This window comes from Anomaloglossus baeobatrachus, chromosome 12, assembly GCF_048569485.1.
Source record: "Anomaloglossus baeobatrachus isolate aAnoBae1 chromosome 12, aAnoBae1.hap1, whole genome shotgun sequence".
Lineage (NCBI taxonomy): Eukaryota > Metazoa > Chordata > Amphibia > Anura > Aromobatidae > Anomaloglossus > Anomaloglossus baeobatrachus.
In genome coordinates, this window is record NC_134364.1 from 5,553,094 (window position 1) to 5,578,667 (window position 25,574).

The following is a 25,574-nucleotide window of genomic DNA, read 5'->3' on the forward strand; positions in this document are numbered from 1 at the left end:
CTCCGCGTGCTCCAGCCTCCGTGTCATCCGCATGCTCCAGCCTCTGTGTCCTCTGCGTGCTCCAGCCTCGGTGTCCTCCGCGCGCTCCAGCTTCGGTGTCCTCCGCGCGCTCCAGCCTCGGTGTCCTCCGCGTGCTCCAGCCTCCGTGTCATCCGCGTGCTGCAGCCTGTGTCCTCTGCGTGCTCCAGCCTCCGTGTCATCCGCGTGCTCCAGCCTCTGTGTCCTCTGCGTGCTCCAGCCTCCGTGTCATCCGCGTGCTCCAGCCTCCGTGTCCTCCGCGTGCTCCAGTCTCAGTGTCCTCCCTGCTCTTGGAGGCCACAAGGCTCCGGGTCCCTCATAGTTCACCGGTTACAGACACATGTTCGTGTTCAGGCTGGTTATCTTCCCATTACTGTTAGCACAGTCCCTTTATTGTTTTCAGGAGACGATCTCTGTCCTCATTACGTCCTCCAACAAACAGAGTTTGGGGATAATAATAGTAATGGCGGCGGCTGATTTTAATTGTTTATTCGCCGCTGGTGTCGGCCTCTTCTGCGCGTTCGCACGTCCTCACACTTACATTTTAATTTATTTGACTGTAATTAAATCCTATTCAGATGTTCAGAGAGAGAAAAGTTCTCATTGAAGAAGTGACCCTTCTATTCTTACACCAGAAAACATCATTAAAAGCCCCGGTCTCCTCAGCCAAGAAATAACTGGAAACATAACATAATAATACACACAGAAATTAAAGGCGAAGGACACAGATTTATATTATATATATATGTTTATATATATATATATATATATATATATATATATACACAGTACATGCATATATTATATGTGGCGCCCCTGACCTGGTCAGGCACCACTGAGTGCTGCACCCATGCTGGGGACAGTACAACACAGGTAATCCAGAAGGCTGACCGGGGTGTGGAACACAGGCGCATAGTGATCAGGTCTCACACATGTACCCATGAGAGGACCCCTGGGGATCCCAGGAGGGGGCAAAGCCTATACCTCCACTGGAATAGTGGCAGGGGGTTAAAAAGCCTCCATCTCCTCTCAAGGGGTGTGGTGGAGAGTCTGGTTGCTAGGTGGCGTAGGCAAGAACAGGAGAGGAGGAGCAGTGAGTCAGTTAGAGGGAGAACTCCATAGGGCTCAGTGAGGAGCAGACCTGTGGGGCTGTTGCTGTCTAACAGCGCCCGCGCAGTGGCTACAGACGGGGGAGAACGGTCAACTAGGAGTGCTGCCTGAAAGCCAGCTTCAGCTAGCGAGTGCAACGGAGTGGGAAGTAAGGAGACTTCTAGAGAGCACCAGGCCCAACCGGGCGGCAGATCCCGAAGCGAGGATAGATTCACCTTTCCCTGCTAAACCTGCCGGTGTGGGGCTCTTACAGCCCACACCACAACAACCAAAAGCCGCAGCCACGTAACCGCAAGTAGGGCCCATAGGTCACAGGAGGCAAGAGGCTGGAGTGGCCTGGCCCGGGGAACAAGCACACGGCAAAACAAGAAGGGGAGAGAGGCTTGGAGCATCTTCCCTGGGTGACCCCCATAGGGACTCAAAGTCGGGGTCACCCCAAACCACCAAGGGCTAAGGAAGGCGAGTTTGTAGTCACCCTCATACAGTCAGCCGGAAGGATACCTGGTTCCCACCTGGTTCATCCCAGCTACGCCCGGGTTACTCACCCTGCCACCTGAAGTGAGTAAAAACCCTGAAAGACACTCTGCCTGTGTGTGGTCATTCTGCGACTTGTGGTACTACAGCTTTACAAAGGGCCCTGGGGCTTGCCTCACTCTCAGGAGGCTACTACACCCGACTGCACCCACCATCAGCCCCAGGCGTCCTCTAACCTGCAGTGGCGGTCCCCTCTGACCGCAAATACTGAGAGTGGCGTCACGATCAAAACTGAAGATTCCCTACCTGTGACCAGCACCAGCTACGTGGAGTCCCTGAAGGTATGCACTGATACAACACCTGTGGGGCTTCACATATATACCTAGCCTGATGTTTTGTTGCGAAGTGCAGCAAAGAATTATATCAGCAATCAGAAGAAAGTGTATTGTGAATCTCCCTAATCTGACTACAAAGAAGTTTATTAAAACGTTTGAACGTGGTAAGATGATATCACATGACCTCCATATCACATGACCTCCATATCACATGACCTCCATATCACATGACCTCCAGGTCGCTGAATCCTCATCTGTGTCACGTTCTGGGAGTCACAGGCTGGACACCGGCCTCACGAGCACAACCCGGCAATAGAAACATACAACACAGGACAACGAGGAGCTACAGCCGCACAGTGACTGCAGGAGTCACCCGCTACCAGGGCTCTCCCAGTGACAGGCACAACACACGGGTAGTGTTATGCCGGGAGAGGGGAAAAGCCTCCGCGAGCTACAAAGCACAGAGGGTACACAATACAATGGTGGGTCCTTGCACTAGGGGGAGGGGAGCGAGGTCACCTCCTAACACACACCTGGGGCTGATCCCTGCATTCTCTAATGTCCCTAGACAGATCCTGACCCCTGTGAGCAGTCACATGCCTAGGCCCTCTCTGGCCCTGAACTCACCATGACTAGTGAGGGCCAGCGAGACGCTAGTCCTGCCACTACAATAAAGACAGCAGAAAGTAGTAGAGATGGGTTTTCAAAAGCCGCGCCAATGACCATTGAGATTTGATGTGATTTTGCCTGTTTGTCCTGATGAAGGGAGCCGAGTCTCCTGAAACGCGTTGACCTGAGCATGAAATAAAGCAACATTAATCTTATACTTCCATCGTCCTTTGGTCATTTGCGCGGCTTTTGAAAACCCATCTCTACTACTTTCTGCTATCAGCCAATGTGGGGACTGCTGCCGTGACCTGGAGTTACATGCTTTTATAGGAGTTGTGACTGTCACAACTTCCATTGGTGAGTTGAACCACATCATTTATGCCCCCTTTTCCTATTGGGGTAAGACCCTATTGCGCTTCTTTTTCCACAGTTCTCTATTTACTACAATAAAGCCAACAGAGCATAACAGCAGGATTCACTGTACGAAGGGGGCTGATCACAGGGGCCGGCTGCACAGAGCTGCACTTATGTGGCGCCCCTGAGGCTTCCGTCGCCACAGAGATATTGCACCTCAGCCAGAGGTGTGATGTCCCATCCTGGGTAAGAATGGGGTCCTATGCCGGTCCACAGACTAAAACGTGCACACACCAATTGGCAGGCATACACTGGGCCAGCAACCCCCATAGATGTATTCATCGGGCCATAAGTCCCATTTCTGGTCCCAATAGTGTGGGTGTGGCCTAGTCAGCGGGTGTGTGGGAGGAGTCAGAAAGAGGGAGTAGACAAGGAAACCAGGAAGTTCAAGTTCTAGTCAGCCTGTCAGGCAGTGAGAGAGAAGGAGCGAGGAGGTGGCTGTCAGGAGAGGACAGCAGATACAAGAGAAAGTGACAGAAGGAGGTTCCTGGTGGAGACCCTGGGGTCTAGTCAGTGGGTGTGTGGGAGGAGTCAGAAAGAGGGAGTAGACAAGGAAACCAGGGAGTTCAAGTTCAGTGAGTCTAGAGTGTGAGAGAGAAGGAGCGAGGAGTGGCGGTCAGGAGAGGACAGCAGATAGAAGAGAAAGTGACAGAAGGAGGTTCCTGGTGGAGATCCTGGGGTCTAGTTAGGCCCAGGTGACACCTAAAGAAGGAAAGAAAGGATTCCAGGGCCACGGAAGGGCATATTGGCTCGTGGCCTGTTCCACTGGACGTTCGGGTGGAGGGATCTGGCTGCATTTGGGGACGGTCCCCAGACAGAGGGAAGAAAGACAATTCCTCAGAAAGTAACACCGAAGGCCGAGGGTGGTTGCAAGCGCCCCGGGCCACAACCCACCACAGATCCCCTGGGGAGAGGGCAAGATACAACTGCGGTTAGCCCCCTTTGTTTAGGCCCTGTCTGTGGTGGAGGCAGAGACCAGCTCAACTAATAGTCAAGGCTAAGAAAACAGTCAGGAAAGAAACACAGGAGGGGTGCACCGGTACTGACCTCTGAACTACCCGGGATCGGTGGAGGCACTGGACAGTGGATCCCAGCATACTGTGGGCAACCGGTTGTCTGCAGCAACGGAAACAGTGAGTAAAAGACCTAAACTGCAAGCCCTGTGTCGTCTGATTCATTCTGCACCTCGTCCACTAACACCATAGACTTTACCAAGCACCAAAGGTTGCCCCGGGGTCCCCGCTCTACCTGTGGAGAGCAAGCAACATCTCAGCTGCTATAACATCAGCCCCGGAGGTCCCTTCCAGCAGCTGCGGCCCTAAAGAGCTGCAATTTACCACAAGTGGCCTCACAAATCATTTATAAACATTATCACCATCTCCCCCAATATCGCCACCACCATTAACTGACTCCACCAGGGTCACGGAGTCGGGCCCCGCCACCGCTGACTACCCCGGACTAGTCCGGCCCGACACCGAGTCACCTAAGGCCCTGGGGTGGGCGAGTCACTTACAGTAGCCCATAGGGGAGGGAGACAGCAGCATATAGAGACAGGTCAGAGGGGAGAGGGGCAATTGCGAGGTTGGGGTGTCTGACATGAGTGGTCCGCTGCCATCATCATTGTCAGATGGCGTCAGTTTGGTGTATGGACTTCCAAGCAGTCTGAGCTGTGACAACCAGGAGGTGAGCAGGCAGGCTGTGACAACCATGAGGTGGGCTGTGACAACCATGAGGTGGGCAGGCAGGCTGTGACGCCCATGAGGTTGGCAGGCGGTCTGTGGCAACCATGAGGTGGGCAGGCGGGCTGTGACACCCATGAGGTGGGCAGGCGGGCTGTGGCAACCATGAGGTGGGCAGACGTGCTGTGACACCCATGAGGTGGGCAGGAGGGCTGTGACAGCCATGAGGTGAGCAGGCTGTGACACCTATGAGGTAGGCAGGCGGGCTGTGACACCAATGAGGTGGGCAGGCGGGCTGTGGTTTGGACACCAATACTGGAGGAGTCCTAGTTAGAGTAATATGAAGAGATTGCATTGTGAGCAGTGGAGGGAGCGGTGCTCAGGGAAAGCTTATCTTACAACTCCCTGATGCCACATTCAGTGCAGGGAAGCGGTTTCCGTGCGGCGTGCGGCTGCCTCTGCTCCTCGTCTGTCTCTCTACATTTCATTCTCAGCTCTGACAGCACAAAAAGACAAGTTATCTAATTAAGGAAAAACTAACATAGCCCAGCGCCTGCATAAAGCCTGAACATCACGGCTCCCGGCCTTCCTGGCATGTGCCAGGGGCCAGACGTTTTCTCTGGCACAGCCGAAAGCTACAAAGCATCCAAGGATAACATTACGTGGCTCTATAGTGTCACAGCGAGTGTCAGGCGGAGATCTCAGATCAATATTAATGGCCTGGATTTAGGAGATTTGCTAAAGTGCAGTCAGATTTGTTCTATTTTCTGAGCCTGACGTCGCTTTAATCCCGCTCTATGGTGTGTAGTGTAAAGGGGAAGAAATAATGAGGATGGGAGCAGAGATGATGAAAGTGAGAGTAGGGATGGGGAAGGTGGGAGCAGAGATGATGAGGGTGGGGGCGGAGATGATGAAGGGGGGGGGCAGAGATCATGAGGGTGGGGGCAGAGATGATGAAGGGGGGGGGCAGAGATGATGAGGGTGGGGGCAGAGATGATGAAGGGGGGGCAGAGATGATGAGGGTGGGGGCGGAGATGATGAAGGGGGGGGGGCAGAGATGATGAAGGGGGGGCAGAGATGATGAAGGGGGGGGGGCAGAGATGATGAAGGGGGGGCAGAGATGATGAAGGGGGGGGGCAGAGATGATGAAGGGGGGGCAGAGATGATGAGGGGGAGAGCAGAGATGATGAAGGGGGGGGCAGAGATGATGAGGGGGAGAGCAGAGATGATGAAGGGGGGGGCAGAGATGATGAAGGGGGGGCAGAGATGATGAGGGGGAGAGCAGAGATGATGAGGGGGGGAGCAGAGATGATGAGAGTGAGAGTAGGGATGGGGAAGATGGGAGCAGAGATGATGAGGGGGGAGCAGAGATGATGAGGGTGGGGGCAGAGATGATGAGGGGGGAGCAGAGATGATGAGGGTGGGGGCAGAGATGATGAGGGTGGGAGCAGAGATGATGAGGGTGGGGGGGCGGAGATGATGAAGGGGGGGGGCAGAGATGATGAGGGTGGGGGCAGAGATGATGAAGGGGGGGCAGAGATGATGAGGGTGGGGGCGGAGATGATGAGGGTGGGGGCGGAGATGATGAGGGTGGGGGCGGAGATGATGAAGGGGGGGGGGCAGAGATGATGAGGGTGGGGGCAGAGATGATGAAGGGGGGGGCAGAGATGATGAAGGGGGGGGCAGAGATGATGAAGGGGGGGGCAGAGATGATGAAGGGGGGGCAGAGATGATGAGGGGGAGAGCAGAGATGATGAAGGGGGGGCAGAGATGATGAAGGGGGGGGCAGAGATGATGAGGGGGAGAGCAGAGATGATGAGGGGGGGAGCAGAGATGATGAGAGTGAGAGTAGGGATGGGGAAGATGGGAGCAGAGATGATGAGGGGGGAGCAGAGATGATGAGGGTGGGGGCAGAGATGATGAGGGTGGGGGCAGAGATGATGAAGGGGGGGGGCAGAGATGATGAAAGTGAGAGTAGGGATGGGGAAGGTGGGAGCAGAGATGATGAGGGTGGGGGCGGAGATGATGAAGGGGGGGGCAGAGATGATGAGGGTGGGGGCAGAGATGATGAAGGGGGGGGCAGAGATGATGAAGGGGGGCAGAGATGATGAAGGGGGGGGCAGAGATGATGAAGGGGGGGGCAGAGATGATGAGGGGGAGAGCAGAGATGATGAAGGGGGGGGCAGAGATGATGAAGGGGGGGCAGAGATGATGAGGGGGAGAGCAGAGATGATAAGGGGGGGAGCAGAGATGATGAGAGTGAGAGTAGGGATGGGGAAGATGGGAGCAGAGATGATGAGGGGAAGAGCAGAGATGATGAGGGGGGGGGGCAGAGATGATGAAGGGGGGGCAGAGATGATGAAGGGGGGGGCAGAGATGATGAGGGGGAGAGCAGAGATGATGAAGGGGGGGGGCAGAGATGATGAAGGGGGGGCAGAGATGATGAGGGGGAGAGCAGAGATGATGAGGGGGGGAGCAGAGATGATGAGAGTGAGAGTAGGGATGGGGAAGATGGGAGCAGAGATGAGGGGGGGAGCAGAGATGATGAGGGGGGGAGCAGAGATGATGAGGGTGGGGGCAGAGATGATGAGGGTGGGGGCAGAGATGATGAGGGGGGAGCAGAGATGATGAGGGGGGAGCAGAGATGATGAGGGGGGGAGCAGAGATGATGAGGGTGGGGGCAGAGATGATGAGGGTGGGGGCAGATATGATGAGGGTGGGGGCAGAGATGATGAGGGGGGGAGCAGAGATGATGAGGGCGGGAGCAGAGATGATGAGGGGGGGAGCAGAGATGATGAGGGGGGGAGCAGAGATGATGGGGGGGGCAGAGATGATGAAGGGGGGGCAGAGATGATGGGGGGGAGCAGGAATGATGAGGAGAGTGGGAGCAGAGATGAGGAGAGTGGGAGCAGAGATTATGGGCATGAATAAGTGAGGACTACTTCATCAGCAATGTATGACAATTCATAGATGATCCTGAGTATAGGAACAGGACTAGTAGGGGGTCATACCTCGGATTTGATCCGGCAGCCTCTTGTGCTCTGGTCCGTTTCCTTCTCTGCTGAGCCACAGTCAGGTTCGGACGCTGTCCTGGTTCTGAACGGTTGTCTCTGTGCGGACACTTTGAGTGTTTATTGCCTTTCTGCCTACAAGTGTTTCCTGTGCTGTTAGTCTGTGTGGAGACACGGGGGTCAGTGGGTGCTGTCCTGTGCAGACACTGGGGTCAGTGGGTGCTCTCCTGTGCAGACACTGGGGTCAGTGGGTGCTCTCCTGTGGAGACACGGGGGTCACTGGGTGCTCTTGTCCGCTGGCCCGGCTGCCTTTAGAAAGACAGCGTGGCTCAGGGCTCATCCCAACTGAACGCACGACCTCCTTAACCGTGGGCGTAACACTACTCAGACAACACAGGGTGAGGGAATCACAATAGTAAGACTTTATTGGATCCCCAAACAATTAACGGCACATAACACATAACCCTCAAAACACACAAATGTAACAGGCAACAGAGTCTCCCCCTTCCGCTGCTCACCAGGGATTTAGAATGTCCATGCCTCAGAGGTTCCAGGGCTAATTACTCCAATCCAGCAGCACCCCGCTTTCGGCTGGCACCCACCGAGACTGGAATAACGCCAGAATTAGGAAGCTGGCTGAGGTCTGCAAAGTCTGTAACAGGTGACTGAATTGTCCTGTCGAGAAAGCCCATCCGCGTTTATATGGTTCTTGCCTTGTTTATGGGAGATGGAAAAATTATAGGATTGTAACGCCAGACTCCACCTGAGCAAGAGTCTGTTGTCCCCGGCAGTGCGATTTAGCCAACTCAATGGATTGTGGTCAGTGAGAACTGTAAACTCATTGCCATAGAGGTAGGGCTGCAATTTTTTCAGGGCCCAGACTATGGCCAGGCATTCTTTTTCTATGGTGGCGTAAGCCCTCTCTCGGTCCAACAGTTTCCGGGAGAGGTAAGCTATCGGATGTTCCTCACCGTTGTCTCCCACTTGGCTAAGTACAGCTCCTAGTCCTGTGTCCGATGCGTCTGTTTGGACGATGAACCTGCGACGGAAGTCAGGAGCAGTCAGGACTGGGCTCTGGGCCAGCCGGTCTTTCAATTGGAGGAACGCAGTTTCACATTCTGGGGTCCAGATAAGGTTACGGGCATATCTTTTGGTTGTGAGGTCAGTGAGCAGTTTTGCTATGGTACTGTAATTGGGGATAAACTTTCGATAATAGTTTGCGGTTCCTAGGAACACGCGGACCTGTTTTTGATTGACCGGGCATGGCCACTGGGTAATGGCTTCTACTTTTGCAGGTTCGGGACGAATGCACCCACTTCCCATCCAATGTCCCAGGTATTTGGATCACTCAGCTGTGGGCACCTGGTGCATATGCATTAGCACCGCAAAGTTTTGCAAGTGTTTATCTATGTCAGTGCTGGAATCATTAAACACTTGCACGTCCCTGTAACGAAGATGACTTCCTTGGTGGTGGTCTATCCTGGAGGCAGGTGCTGGTGGTAAGGAAATTGGAACTCCAAACATGAATTGCAGAACACCAGCCCTCTCTTCCCTTGAAGCTTCAGGCCCCAATGCAGTCAACAATTCCTTGACTCTGTCTACTTGGGCTTTGTTTGTTTCCAGACTGTCACTGGATCTAAGATGAGACACACAGTTTAAATCCTCTGGGTCAATAGCAGCGGGATCCTCATCGTCCTCTGCATCATTCTGGACATCCCAACGAACTAATTTCCGGATCAAGTCAGACCGAGTGTCAGCGTTCCTGTAGTCAATCTTTCGCCTCTGGCACAGATCCTGTAGCATCAATTTACTGCTGCGGTCGTAATTCCTCTCTGGTCCTTGTCCCATGGCTGAGCTGGTGGGGTTGGACATGGCAGCGTCCGAAACCTGAATGCCTCCCCTATGGCCTGCTGGGTATGCTTATGTGCCTCCCTGGTTGTTGAGCCCTGGACGCCGTCCACAAACACCAGTCCTCTGCAGCTCCCCTGGATAACCAGGCTGAGTAGTGTCCTACTGCTGCCACCAATTGTGGAGACACGGGGCTCAGTGGCTGCTCTCATCCTCTGGCCCAGCCGCCTTTAGAAAAACAGCGTGGCTCAGGGCTCATCCCAACTGAACGCACGACCTCCTTAACCGTGGGCGGAAGACTACTCAGACAACACAGGGTGAGGGAATCACAATATTAAGACTTTATTGGATCCCCAAAATATTAACGGTACATAACCAGCAAAACACACAAATGTAACAAGCAACAGAGTTTCACCCTTCCGCTGGCTCACCAGGGATTTAGAATGTCCATGCCTCAGAGGTTCCAGGGCTAATTACTCCAATCCAGCAGCACCCCGCTTTCGGCGGGCACCCACCGAGACTGGAATAACGCCAGATTTAGCAAGCTGGCTGAGGTCTGCAAAGTCTGTACCAGGTGACTGAATTGTCCCAACCTGTGTTTCCTCCTTAAGTAATCTCTGGTTTGAAGTCATGTAGCCAAGTGATCCTCTAGTCGGAGCCAAAGTCCCTAGAACGAATCCACAAGGTATCCTGGTTCTGATCCTCTAGTCAGCTCCTAAGAGCTTAGACTGGATCATGCAACATCCATCAACAACTGGTGACTTAAAGAAGTCCCTTTTTTATAGCCATAGTCTTCCCTTCAGGTATACTGTGCCCTTAGTGGATTGGTTGTACAAGGATGCTTCTCTTATTGGATGGATTTCAAGCTGCATGGATAATGTTCATTTAAATGATGTGGATAGAAAGACTGAGGATATCTACATGTAGTCTGGAATGCACAGACTAGACAATGGCCACTGAGGTAATTTACATTAGATTAGCAATACACAACTACATTACAATGATTGCTCGGAAGGGTCAGGAGAAACAATAGTTTAGCAAACATCAGTTAACACACAGAAGAACAATACGTCTGGCTGAATTTTACGAAACTTTAACCCATGCAAGGCATTGGGTGTCCATGTCGTCACAGTCTGCCCTATCACTCGGTGGGTGCATCTATATAAAGCTTCCCCGGGCCTCCATTTCTCACTGGTGATATTTCTGAAGTGGACCCGGCTTGGTACCACAGCCTGTTTGTCTTGTGTTTCTCCTGGCAGATTATAACTTTTGGTTTAACTTATCTTAAGGCTGCTTTACACCAGACAATCTATCGTGCGATAGATAGTCGGGGTCACGGTTTTTGTGACGCACATCCGGCATCGCCGGCCTGTGTGACACCTCCTAGCGACACAGTATCGCTCACAAATCGTGAGTCGTGTACTGCTCGCTAGGTTCCATAATATCGGTTCTGAAATTGGGCGCCGGTTGTTCATCGTTCCCGTGGCATCACACGTCGCTCCGTGTGACACCACGGGAGCGATGAACATCGCGTACCTTCCTCCCGCGTCAGCCACCGACTCTATGTGGAAGGAAGGAGGTGGGCGGGGTGTTTACATCCTGCTCATCTCCGCCCCTCCGCTTCTATTGGCCGGCGGCCGTGTGACGTCGCTGTGACGCCGAACGTCCCTCCCACTCCAGGAAGTGGACGTTCACCGCCCACAGCGTGGTCGCACGAGAGGTAAGTATGTGTGATGGGGGTTACCGACTTTGTGCGCCACGGGCATCGATTTGCCCGTGACGCAAAAAGGATGGGGGCGGGTACGATCGATTGTGCAATTTCACAATCGGTCGTACCATGTAAAGCAGCCTTTACTCTGCACTTTCCCTTGGACTGTCAAGGAGCTATTTGGAACCCTCGATGGCCGCTTAGGAAGTACGGTTGTAATACTATTGTATGTACTGAGGATTTCGATTGCGTTAGGGCAATGACAATCAGAGACGAGTTCTTGGTGCAGATATGTTTATAACAGGTAACCAACGATATGTACATAAACGGAACAAAACACAGTAGAACAATAAACACCGGAAATACCTTCCAGGATCGGAGCGAAGGGAATTCCCGGGGCCACGCACCGGACTCCCCCAGGGAGACCACCAAGAGCGAACCCCTATACAGGGACTGTCTGGCAATCACCCCAGAAGGCCTAAATGCGCAGCAGCCGGGACACAAAGGGCCAGAGGTATTGTCCAAAAATGTCCGCACGAGATGAGAGTCCAGAGTGGTTACGAACCGGAAGGAACCGGGCAGAAGTGCTGACCAAAGACGGCAGACGGAGTCCGGGCACAGCTTGATGAGTCCGAGTGAAGTCCAAAGTCGGTGTCGGTTGTTTTTCGGGAGGATCCAAAATGTCAATCAGGAACCAAGAGCAGCAAAGCAGGAGTACACAGCAAGCAGTATACTCAGGCACTGGACTAAGCTTAGAGGTGGCCTTTTAAACAGCTGGACAGGAAGTAGGGCAACAGAACAGCAAACTCCATGTTAACCGAGGGCAAGCTCTTTCAAAAGAGAACTGGAAATCCCGGAAGTCTGACAACGGTAAAGCTCCGAGTGGTCATCTGAGTCATCCAGGTAGGGATGTTTCAGTCTGTGCAGGGGCCTTTAGGAACTGCAAAACTAGGACCTCTAGTCTGTACAAGCCCCGGGCGGGTCAGGTGTAGTAGTTTTAACTTAGGCCTTATTTTACATTATTTTCTACGTGTGCACTATTGTGCGCATAACAATAGGTTAAAACAGTCATTATTGACTATAGAATCCTATGGGTGCCCCCTAGTGGTGGCTGCAGGAAAACATAACTCCAAGGCTTTGTGATGGGAAGCAGGGGATGTGGATTGTGTATGAGGTGATGAATTCATTGGCACAGAATTCTGCACTTAAGAGATAGAGCGATGTCCACAGTAGGACAATTGGGTAACATTAAAGAAGCAAAAAATAGAAGGGAAAAGTCCACTGTAAAGTGTCATTCCGTGTATACAGCAGCATGGCGGTGATATATGAAGAGCAGAGCGGCATTATCAGGAGCTTCGCTATTCTATCCGCTGGGGGGGGGGGTCACATCTTGTAGCTTTGCTGATATCACACAACATTCAATGTCTGTCTCAATAAATTGTGCTCTTTAACTTGCCAGAGACCCCCTCCCCAAACACAGAAAACCAAGCCGATTCCTCCAGGGGATGGAAATAAACAGGAAATATTTTGACATCCTTCAAGTCTTGAGATTTTGCGTCTTTGCTTCCATCAGTGGCGGCCTCGTGTTCCTGCGATTCATGAATTGATACACAGCAGCCGCCAATAAACTGTTATCAAACAGAACACGTCTGATATTAAAGCTGTCACCGCGGTCAACACGTCCCCATGATGAGAATCAGATACACACATAATGCACTGCTGGGCGAGGATGGGGCGAGCATGCCGGGGCGAGCATGCCGGGGCGCGGGGTGATAACCATTAGGGGGCACAGCAATACACTGAGGTCAAGACAAAGGTCACCATCGGCTCCATTACAGATATACAGTACTTACAATACTGTATTGGCTGCAGTTCACACCACTGCTGGGGGAGACGGGGCACAACTACCCTCCCCCCACTGGCAGGAACACCACTGCTGGGGGAGACGGGGCACAACTACCCTCCCCCCACTGGCAGGAACACCACTGCTGGGGAAGATGGGGCACAACTACCCTCCCCCCACTGGCAGGAACACCACTGCTGGGGGAGATGGGGCACAACTACCCTCCCCCCACTGGCAGGAACACCACTGCTGGGGGAGACGGGGCACAACTACCCTCCCCCCACTGGCAGGAACACCACTGCTGGGGAAGATGGGGCACAACTACCCTCCCCCCACTGGCAGGAACACCATTGCTGGGGAAGATGGGGCACAACTACCCTCCCCCCAATGGCAGGAACACCACTGCTGGGGGAGACGGGGCACAACTACCCTCCCCCCACTGGCAGGGACACCACTGCTGGGGAAGATGGGGCACAACTACCCTCCCCCCACTGGCAGGAACACCATTGCTGGGGAAGATGGGGCACAACTACCCTCCCCCCAATGGCAGGAACACCACTGCTGGGGGAGACGGGGCACAACTACCCTCCCCCCACTGGCAGGAACACCACTGCTGGGGGAGACGGGGCACAACTACCCTCCCCCCACTGGCAGGAACACCACTGCTGGGGGAGACGGGGCACAACTACCCTCCCCCCACTGGCAGGAACACCACTGCTGGGGGAGACGGGGCACAACTACCCTCCCCCCACTGGCAGGAACACCACTGCTGGGGAAGACGGGGCACAACTACCCTCCCCCCACTGGCAGGAACACCATTGCTGGGGGTGACGGGGCACAACTACCCTCCCCCCACTGGCAGGAACACCACTGCTGGGGGAGACAGGGCACAACTACCCTCCCCCTAGTGGCAGTAACACCACTGCTGGAAGAGACAGGGCACAACTACCCTCCCCCCACTGGCAGGAACACCACTGCTGGGGGACACAGGGCACATCTACCCTCCCCCTAGTGGCAGGAACACCACTGCTGGGGGAGACGGGGCACATCTACCCTCTCCCTAGTGGCAGGAACACCACTGCTGGGGGACACAGAGCACAACTACCCTCCCCCTAGTGGCAGGAACACCACTGCTGGGGGACACAGAGCACAACTACCCTCCCCCCCCAGTGGCAGGAACACCACTGCTGGGGGACACAGGGCTCAACTACCCTCCCCCTAGTGGCAGGAACACCACTGCTGGGGGAGACGGGGCACATCTACCCTCTCCCTAGTGGCAGGAACACCACTGCTGGGGGACACAGAGCACAACTACCCTCCCCCTAGTGGCAGGAACACCACTGCTGGGGGACACAGAGCACAACTACCCTCCCCCTAGTGGCAGGAACACCACTGCTGGGGGACACAGGGCACAACTACCCTCCCCCTAGTGGCAGGAACAGAAATGCATCAAATGCTCAGGTTAGTTGGGTTATTTATCAACCTCTAAATGTAAGGAAAAAATAGAAAAAAAAAACACCCCGTGCCCACTGGTGTCATCCAGGCTTCTTGAGAACCATGAGAGAATGTAACAAGAAAGATGCAATGATTTATATTGTTTACAGATAGTTGAGCATTGGCCCTTTGACTCCAATTTTGTCGACACCATTGGGGCTCCAGAGTGATGTGAAGGGCGGGACTAGGCTATTGCTTTCTTTTTTCAGCCATTGCGGCCATCAAGGCTATGATCCAACAGCTGAGACCGATGGAGTAACCAGTGCTCGCCCATCTGTGGTGACATGGAGAGTAGTGGTGTCCTGGCAGGATAGAGAGCTGAGCTATGGAAGTCCCTGCAGGCTACACCAACTACGGAGACACTACAACTCTCAGCATGTCCGGAAAGCTACTGACTGCCTGTGACGGGGGTGTTCAACAGAGCAAAGGATGGACGAGGCCGAGGGACGATCCAACAGGTTTATTCACAAGAACACTGGAACAGCACACGACAAGTCCAAATAAAACAGATTCGGGGCACCTCCCGATAATCCAAAGTGCCAGATCACAACGTAATAGTCCTTTTCAGAGTCCCAGAAATCCCACACAATCCACTGGACGCCACACAGGCCTAGCTCCGTCCGTGTCCACAGCCACACAGGCTGGAGCTCCTGCCCTCTTCAAGTTTCAGCTCACTCTGACTGAATCTCCCAGGTAAGCAGAGTTTACACTAGTTGGACTCTAGGCCCACCTCCCCCTACTCCCAGGGATGGAAGTGCCTCAAGAGGATATAACCTTGCATTTTAGGAGGTGATTACCTACAACAATAGAAATGTACACAGAAGTAGTTCAAATAAGACAATGAACCCAGCTTGAAATAGGAATCTGTACAGCATATACAGTGAGAGGGTAAATTACATCTTCACAATCCCTCCCCCTCCCAACTTGTGTACGTACTAGGGACCTCTACAGGTCACTGGTTAAGTACACACAGGCAGAGCGTTACTTACATGTGGCTTCATGCAGCCACGAATTGGCATCGTAGCTCTCCAACATCATTGCCCAGGAGAACAGCTGCAGGCAGACCACCCATCACCCCAACCACACATCGCCTGACCCCAAAACCAAAGTTCAGATCCACAGTGGCTGTGGGAATAGTCCTCCATTGTCCACCAGCCAGTTCAATAACAATCCCAGGTCCTCTATGGATTGCCTCAGGCCGAACCACTCGGGGATCAGCCAGTGTGAGGAAAGCACCCGAGTCACAAAATCCAACAAGTCTCTGTCCATCCAGCACAACCTCCTGCAAGTGCTTACCTCGATGAGCAGAAGTCGTCATAACTGCGGGTCGCACCCCGTAAACTCCTGGTGGTGCAACATGGGGGGCTGAGTCACTAGGCCAGTCCTCACATAACGTTGCCACATCTTCCTCCATGGCACTGGGCTGTAAATAATTAACAATCCGATTGGGTGCAGGATCAGTCCTCATTTGAACAGCTGGGCAGGAGACTTGCCGATGCCCTGGCTGTCCACATTGATAGCATCTGCGCTGGATCTCCCTCCATCCAAGGTGTCCTCTTGGGTAAGGGGTAGGGGAACTTGGAGGCCGGCTCCCACCTGAAGGTGCTGTAGGGATTTGAGGATGATTCCTCCATGGGCTGGCTGGGCATGAGGCCTGCAAATGCCCGGGACCCCGGCGTATTCCAGAAAGTGCAGTAGAAGCAACTGGAGGCACATTAACACGGGTATCAACATGTGGTGGCTTAGCGGAACGGGGAACAATGGGGACAGAATAACTGGGGGCATCCGGTGTTGTGGAGCTGTTAGGCGTCTCTCCATCCTCCAACAGAATCCTCCACTGAGGCTTGATGGTGAGAGCCTCATCAGCTAGAGCAGCAGCTTCCTCCACTGTCGCTGGTTTTCTCTCACGCACCCATTCCCGGATCTCAGCGGGGCACTGGGCAAAGAATTGTTCTTTTAGGATGACCTGCAGGAAGGTCCCCCAAGATAAGGCCTCCTCTGCCTCCAGCCAGCGATTACATATTTGTTTGAGTCTATGAGCATATATCTTAAAAGACACTTCCCCATCACAGGCTAAAGCACGGAACTGAGTCCTGTAAGTGTCTGGGGTCACAGCATAATGTTCTAGAATAGTCTGTTTAATATCCGCATACTCACAGTTCCACCGAGGGTCCATAGCTCTATAGGCTTCAGCAGCTCCCCCCTCTAGGAGCCCAACCAGATGCCGGACACGCTCCCTGTCCGGGACTTCCATTAATCGACACTGATGCTCAAAGTCCTGGAAGAAGCCCTCAATGTCGCCTGCAGCCTCATTAAACAGCTTAAAGTCTTTGCGGGACACCCTGGGAAGTTCCCTCATGATGGGTGCTGGGGTTACAGTCTGTCTGGAACCTCTCGCGGCTTCCACAGCGAGCTCCTTATCCAGCAGTGCCATCTCCTCCTGCGCTCCTTCTCTTTAGCTCCACGCATGGCCTCCCTCTTATCTTCTATGGTGGCCTCATCTCCAAGCAGTGCCATCTCCTCCTTGTACCACACAACCCATTGAGTTTTTTGGGTATTCACCTCCGGCTGCCGTCTTTCTTCCGTTTGCTGTGAGGATCCTTCCTCCACGTCATTTTGCGAACAGACTCCTTCTAGCGCCTCAATCAGCTGCTCCTTGGAGAGTCCTTTGAAACGAACTCCTACTTCACGGGCCATTGTTTGTAGGCTCACCACAGTCCAGTTCTTGTACTCTGAGGTTCTGATTCCAGATGTTAATGGGCCGTTGTCCTCCATTCCTTCTGCTCTGATCCCAGCGCTGCCAACCAGTTTGTGACGGGGGTGTTCAACAGAGCAAAGGATGGACGAGGCCGAGGGACGATCCAACAGGTTTATTCACAAGAACACTGGAACAGCACACGACAAGTCCAAATAAAACAGATTCGGGGCACCTCCCGATAATCCAAAGTGCCAGATCACAACGTAATAGTCCTTTTCAGAGTCCCAGAAATCCCACACAATCCACGGGCCGCCACACAGGCCTAGCTCCGTCCGTGTCCACAGCCACACAGGCTGGAGCTCCTGCTCCCTTCAAGTTTCAGCTCACTCTGCCTGAATCTCCCAGGTAAGCAGAGTTTACACTAGTTGGACTCTAGGCCCACCTCCCCCTACTCCCAGGGATGGAAGTGCCTCAAGAGGATATAACCTTGCATTTTAGGAGGTGATTACCTACAACAATAGAAATGTACACAGAAGTAGTTCAAATAAGACAATGAACCCAGCTTGAAATAGGAATCTGTACAGCATATACAGTGAGAGGGTAAATTACATCTTCACACTGCCAAAGAGAAACTTTTTCTCCATCATTTGTGCTGAGTGCCTGTGCTGTGGACGGCAGGGGAGGCGAGCGCGCTGCACAGGGGAATGTGCGAGCAGCAATCACAGCATCAGGACACAGACACTTAAAGTCAGTGGAAGCCATCGATGAAGCGAAGGGCAAACAGCGATCGAAGCCCAGAGTCCTGCTCATCCCCAGCGGAGAATGCAATTTATCAGTCAATTAGCGCTGGTTGATGGTAAACGTCGTGTTGAGAGCTGAAGACACCAGCAACCGCCACGCTGCGCCACATTAACACCTTCTACCCATGCAAAAGGCTCCCACCAGACCATAGAGTCTGAGATGTATCAGTCACTGACAGTGATGTACCTGCATGACACCTACAGGACATACAGTCAGTGTATGAGACCGCAAGGATGAAGGCGATGATGGAGGATCAATGAATCCTAAACCCACAACACGAGAACTCTGTACAATGTCCAAAAACACCAGCTCACCTAAAGAATTACCTTCCATAAACAGAAGCAGAGCTGCGCTCACTATTCTGCTGGTGCAGTCACTGTTTATATATACTGTATATTACATTACTGATCCTGAGTTACCTCCTGTATTATACTCCAGAGCTGCGCTCACTATTCTGCTGGTGGAATCACTGTATATATATATACTGTATATTACATTACTGATCCTGAGTTACCTCCTGTATTATACTCCAGAGCTGCGCTCACTATTCTGCTGGTGCAGTCACTGTATATATATATACTGTATATTACATTACTGATCCTGAGTTACCTCCTGTATTATACTCCAGAGCTGCGCTCACTATTCTGCTGGTGCAGTCACTGTGTACATACATTACATTACTGATCCTGAGTTACCTCCTGTATTATACCCCAGAGCTGCGCTCACTATTCTGCTGGTGCAGTCACTGTTTATATATACTGTATATTACATTACTGATCCTGAGTTACCTCCTGTATTATACTCCAGAGCTGTGCTCACTATTCTGCTGGTGCAGTCACTGTGTACATACATTACATTACTGATCCTGAGTTACCTCCTGTATTATACCCCAGAGCTGCGCTCACTATTCTGCTGGTGCAGTCACTGTTTATATATACTGTATATTACATTACTGATCCTGAGTTACCTCCTGTATTATACTCCAGAGCTGTGCTCACTATTCTGCTGGTGCAGTCACTGTGTACATACATTACTGATCCTGAGTTACCTCCTGTATTATACTCCAGAGCTGCACTCACTAATCTGCTGGTGCAGTCACTGTGTACATACATTACATTACTGATCCTGAGTTACCTCCTATATTATATACCAGAGCTGCACTCACTATTCTACTGGTGGATTCACTGTGTACATACATTACATTACTGATCCTGAGTTACCTCCTGTATTATACTCCAGAGCTGCACTCACTATTCTGCTGGTGCAGTCACTGTGTACATACATTACATTACTGATCCTGAGTTACCTCCTGTATTATACTGCAGAGCTGCACTCAGTATTCTGCTGGTGCAGTCACTGTGTACATACATTACATTACTGATCCTGAGTTACCTCCTATATTATATACCAGAGCTGCACTCACTATTCTACTGGTGGATTCACTGTGTACATACATTACATTACTGATCCTGAGTTACCTCCTGTATTATACTCCAGAGCTGTGCTCACTATTCTGCTGGTGCAGTCACTGTGTACATACATTACAGATCCTGAGTTACTCCTATATTATATACCGGAGCTGCAGTCACTATTCTTCTGGTACAGTCACTGTGTACATACATTACTGATCCTGAGTTACCTCCTGTATTATACTCCAGAGCTGCACTCACTATTCTTCTGGTGCAGTCACTGTGTACATACATTACTGATCCTGAGTTACTCCTATATTAAATACCGGAGCTGTACTCACTATTCTGCTGGTGGATTCACTATGTACATACAAGCCTCAGAACGCTGTAATCTTCCAGAATTCCATACTTGTTCAGTGGCTACCCTGCTTTGTGTTATACAAGTTAAGACATTCTATTTATTCTGAATGCTTATATAGCGCCATCATGTTCCGTAGCGCTTTACAGAGATCCTTACTGTCTCCATTGGGGCTCACTATCTCATCCTATCAGTCTTTGGTGTTTGGGAGGAAACCGGAGAACCCAGAGGAAATCAACGCAAACACGGGGAGAACATACAGACTCCTTCCAGATGTTCCCTTGGTGGGATTTGAACTCAGTGCCCCAGTGCTGCAAAGTAACAGTGCTAACCACTGAGCCACCATTTTACCCTATACATAGTACAGTGCTAACCACTGAGCCACCATTTTACCCTATACATAATACAGTGCTAACCACTGAGCCACCATTTTACCCTATACATAGTACAGTGCTAACCACTGAGCCACCATTTTACCCTATATATAGTACAGTGCTAACCACTGATTAAGACATTCAGCTGAACCTTGTGTAAACAGTCTTGCCATTTCCACTGGAGATGTAACTCGGCTGTCATGTGTGAGTATTCATCCATACTTCTGCTAGCGCCACAGCATATATCACCTTGAATTTCAGGTATCTCCATCCACCTGCAATGAAAGAAGCAGCACAGGGACAGTTTCCTTTAAGTCGCTATACAGCTCCTATTTACCCTACTACAATTTGGTACCTGTCAACTTCACCATAGTTTTGCAAAAAAAAAAAAAATCAGCAGGGGGTCAGAAAAGCTGGGAAAGAGGGGTGGGCAATATGCGTGATGCCCTCTTGTTTAAGAACAAGGACTGGCTGGCACTATATACCAGCGGCAGACAGGGTCTTTTATGCTGCAGCCCCTTCTCTGTCCGCTGTATAAGCTGTAAAGGCTCTGTGATGGGGGGATTTGCCCGAGCGCCTCTTCCCTTCACGTCTCTACTAGGACCGGTTTATTTGTGCAGGGACAGGAGGTTTTTTTGCCTTGTTAATAAAAGTTTTAAAACTTTTTATTTGTATGGATTTTACTGGCTCCGTTCTAGAAGAACAACCATCTGATAATAAGACGAGCGTCCGGGGTTGTGATCCTCTTCCATTCTGGAGTCGGCTGCCTTTTATTAAAGACTTTTACAATATTTCTGCAAATCAGTAGATAAATGCCCTGTGGCAGGAAGAAAATTGAGGCCACAAACAAGGAAATACATATCATCAGAATAAGAAGGAGAAAAGTGAGAGTTCAGGAGGCAGACGACCCCCTCCCCAGAAAACACTCACAAATCCTGGTAAAAATGTATACAAATAAATAAATAAAACAATCTGGACTCGGAGAGGATGGACAGTCACTCACGTCTGGAATGATTGTCCGTCAGTCACCTGTATCGCATGTTTATTGGACTCACTACATTAGTGCCTGGTGATCACGGCACTGCTGACAATCTCCAGCGAGCCTCAGAATCCCAAAATATCCTATTGTCTTTATCATGGAGTCAGTCTATAATTACTGAGCGGTGTAATAAATAATTTAAGTTGTGGTTATGGAGGTTTTTCTCTAAAAACGATTTATAAAACAAAAGATCACTTGTGTAGTCGACACCAGGTACTGTGGACGGAGGGCGACTGTCTACGAAGGCAGGTGGTACTTATGTGGGGTGCAGCCAGGCCTTGAAGCTTAAGGGGCTCCAAAGGTCTGTGTGCCACATAACAAGACACCAGTATTACAAAAAGTACATGGTAGGCCGGGGTCTATTTGAAAATTATGCATAAGGGCCAGAGAAATGTATATGGGTTGTCCAGCTCTGGTATGTGGGGGAAAAAACACCCCTAATGATACAAATAAATAAAAATATTGTACCAACCTCCCACTCCCAATAAATAACACCCTACAGATCTCTCACTCCCAATAAATAACACCCTACAGATCTCTCACTCCCAATAAATAATACCCTACAGATCTCCCACTCCCAATAAATAATACCCTACAGAGCTCTCACTCCCAATAAATAATACCCTACAGATCTCTCACTCCCAATGAATAACACCCTACAGATCTGCCAATCACAATAAATAATACCCTACAGATCTCCCACTCCCAATAAATAACACCCTACAGATCTCCCACTCCCAATAAATAATACCCTACAGATCTCCCACTCCTAATAAATAGTACCGTACATACAGATGTCTCACTTCCAATAAATAACACCCTACAGATCTGCCAATAACAATAAATAATACCCTACAGATCTCCCACTCCCAATAAATAACACCCTACAGATCTCCCACTCCTAATAAATAACACCGTACAGATCTCTCACTCCCAATAAATAATACCCTACAGATCTCCCAATAAATAATACCCTACAGATCTCTCACTCCCAATAAATAACACCCTACAGATCTCTCACTCCCAATAAATAATACCCTACAGATCTCTCACTCCCAATAAATAACACCCTACAGATCTCCCACTCACAATAAATAACACCCTACAGATCTCCCACTCCTAATAAATAGTACCGTACATACAGATGTCTCACTTCCAATAAATAACACCCTACAGATCTGCCAATAACAATAAATAATACCCTACAGATCTCCCACTCCCAATAAATAACACCCTACAGATCTCCCACTCCTAATAAATAACACCGTACAGATCTCTCACTCCCAATAAATAATACCCTACAGATCTCCCAATAAATAATACCCTACAGATCTCTCACTCCCAATAAATAACACCCTACAGATCTCTCACTCCCAATAAATAATACCCTACAGAGCTCTCACTCCCAATAAATAATACCCTACAGATCTCTCACTCCCAATGAATAACACCCTACAGATCTGCCAATCACAATAAATAATACCCTACAGATCTCCCACTCCCAATAAATAACACCCTACAGATCTCCCACTCCCAATAAATAATACCCTACAGATCTCTCACTCCCAATAAATAACACCCTACAGATCTCCCACTCACAATAAATAACACCCTACAGATCTCCCACTCCTAATAAATAGTACCGTACATACAGATGTCTCACTTCCAATAAATAACACCCTACAGATCTGCCAATAACAATAAATAATACCCTACAGATCTCTCACTGCCAATAAATAATACCCTACAGATCTCTCACTCCCAATAAATAACACCCTACAGATCTCCCACTCCCAATAAATAACACCCAACAGATCTCCCACTCCTAATAAATAGTACCCTACATACAGATGTCTCACTTCCAATAAATAACACCCTACAGATCTGCCAATAACAATAAATAACACCCTACAGATCTCCCACTCCCAATAAATAACACCTTACAGAGCTCTCACGCCCAATAAATAACACCCTACAGATCTCTCACTCCCAATAAATAACACCCTACAGAGCTGCTGCTCTCAATAAATAATAACCTACAGATCTGCCATTGACAATAAATAACACCCTACAGATCTCCCACTCCCAATAAATAGTACCCTACAGATCTCTCACTCCCAATAAATAATACCCTACAGATCTGCTGCTCACAATAAATAACACCCTACAGATCTCTCACTCCCAATAAATAATACCCTACAGATCTCTCACTCCCAATAAATAACACCCTACAGATCTGCTGCTCACAATAAATAACACCCTACAGATCTCTCACTCCCAATAAATAGTACCCTACATACAGATCTCCCACTCCTAATAAATAACACCCTACAGATCTCCCACTCCCAATAAATAACACCCTACAGATCTCCCACTCCCAATAAATAGTACCCTACATACAGATGTCCCACTCCCAATAAATAAAACCCTACAGATCTGCCAATAACAATAAATAACACCCTACAGATCTCCCACTCCCAATAAATAATACCCTACAGATCTCTCACTCCCAATAAATAACACCCTACAGATCTCCCACTCCCAATAAATAATACCCTACAGATCTTTCACTCCCAATAAATAATACCCTACAGATCTGCCGCTCACAATAAATAACACCCTACAGATCTCTCACTCCCAATAAATAATACCCTACAGATCTCTCACTCCCAATAAATAACACCCTACAGATCTCCCACTCCCAATAAATAATACCCTACAGATCTCTCACTCCCAATAAATAACACCCTACAGATCTCTCACTCCCAATAAATAACACCCTACAGATCTCTCACTCCCAATAAATAATACCCTACAGATCTCTCACTCCCAATAAATAACACCCTACAGATCTCCCACTCCCAATAAATAACACCCTACAGATCTCCCACTCCCAATAAATAGTACCCTGCATACCGATGTCCCACTCCCAATAAATAACACCCTACAGATCTGCCAATAACAATAAATAACACCCTACAGATCTCCCACTCCCAATAAATAGTACCCTACATACAGATGTCCCACTCCCAATAAATAACACCCTACAGATCTGCCAATAACAATAAATAACACCCTACAGATCTCCCACTCCCAATAAATAGTACCCTACATACAGATGTCCCACTCCCAATAAATAACACCCTACAGATCTGCCAATAACAATAAATAACACCCTACAGATCTCCCACTCCCAATAAATAATTCCCTACAGATCTGCCAATCACAACAAATAATACCCTACAGATCTCTCACTCCCAATAAATAATAGCCTACAGATCTCCCACTCCCAATAAATAATACCCTACAGATCTCTCACTCCCAATAAATAATACCCTACAGATCTCCCACTCCCAATAAATAATACCCTACAGATCTCTCACTCCCAATAAATAACACCCTACAGATCTCTCACTCCCAATAAATAATACCCTTCAGATCTCCCACTCCCAATAAATAATACCCTACAGATTTCCCACTCCCAATAAATAATACTTTACAGATCTCTCACTCCCAATAAATAATACCCTAGAGATTTCCCACTCCTAATAAATAATACCGTACTGATTTGTCGCTCCTAATAAATAAATAAATACCTTACCGATATGCTGCTCACCTTTAGGCCTCTTTCACACATCCGTGTCTCTGGTACGTATTTGGTCCGTTTCCTCACGTACCGGAGATACAAGCACACGTTGACCCATTAAAATCAATGGGTCTGCGCTCACGTGCGTGTTCTGCCATGGACCGTGTGTACATGTGGAGCATACGTGTGCCCGTGTGCTCCACATGTCAACATGTCCGTTTTTCTCCGGCATCACGGGTGTCACATGGAACGCAAACGGACCACGCGGAGGTGTTCCGTGTGACACGCGCCGGAGAAAACACACGTGTTTGAGAAAAAAAAAAAACTTTACTCACCTTCTCCAGTCCTCCTGTCTCTGCCGCTGCTGTCACTTGCTTCCGACCCCCGCTCATTATGCTCATGGCATATTTACTCCACTGCGGCCGGAAGCTGCAGCAGCGGGGAGTCAGCAGGACCGGAGACTGAAGATTAGCACCATGGACAGCAACGCTAGGGACAGGTGAGCAGAAAGTTCCCGTTCTCCGTGTGTTATCACGGATAACACACGGAAAACACATGTGTGCCATAAACACGGCTCACGGAGGGCAAAACGCACCTCTAACACGTCTGTTTAAAATGTGCGTGGTTTTTCACGGACGGGTGAAAGAGGCCTTAAACGCTGCCTGTTCCATCTGGATCAGGAAGATCTGGGTCGATGAATCGTGTAGCATGTATTATAGCTGTGTGCAGTTAACGCACAACATAGGACTATGCTTAGACTTTTCTT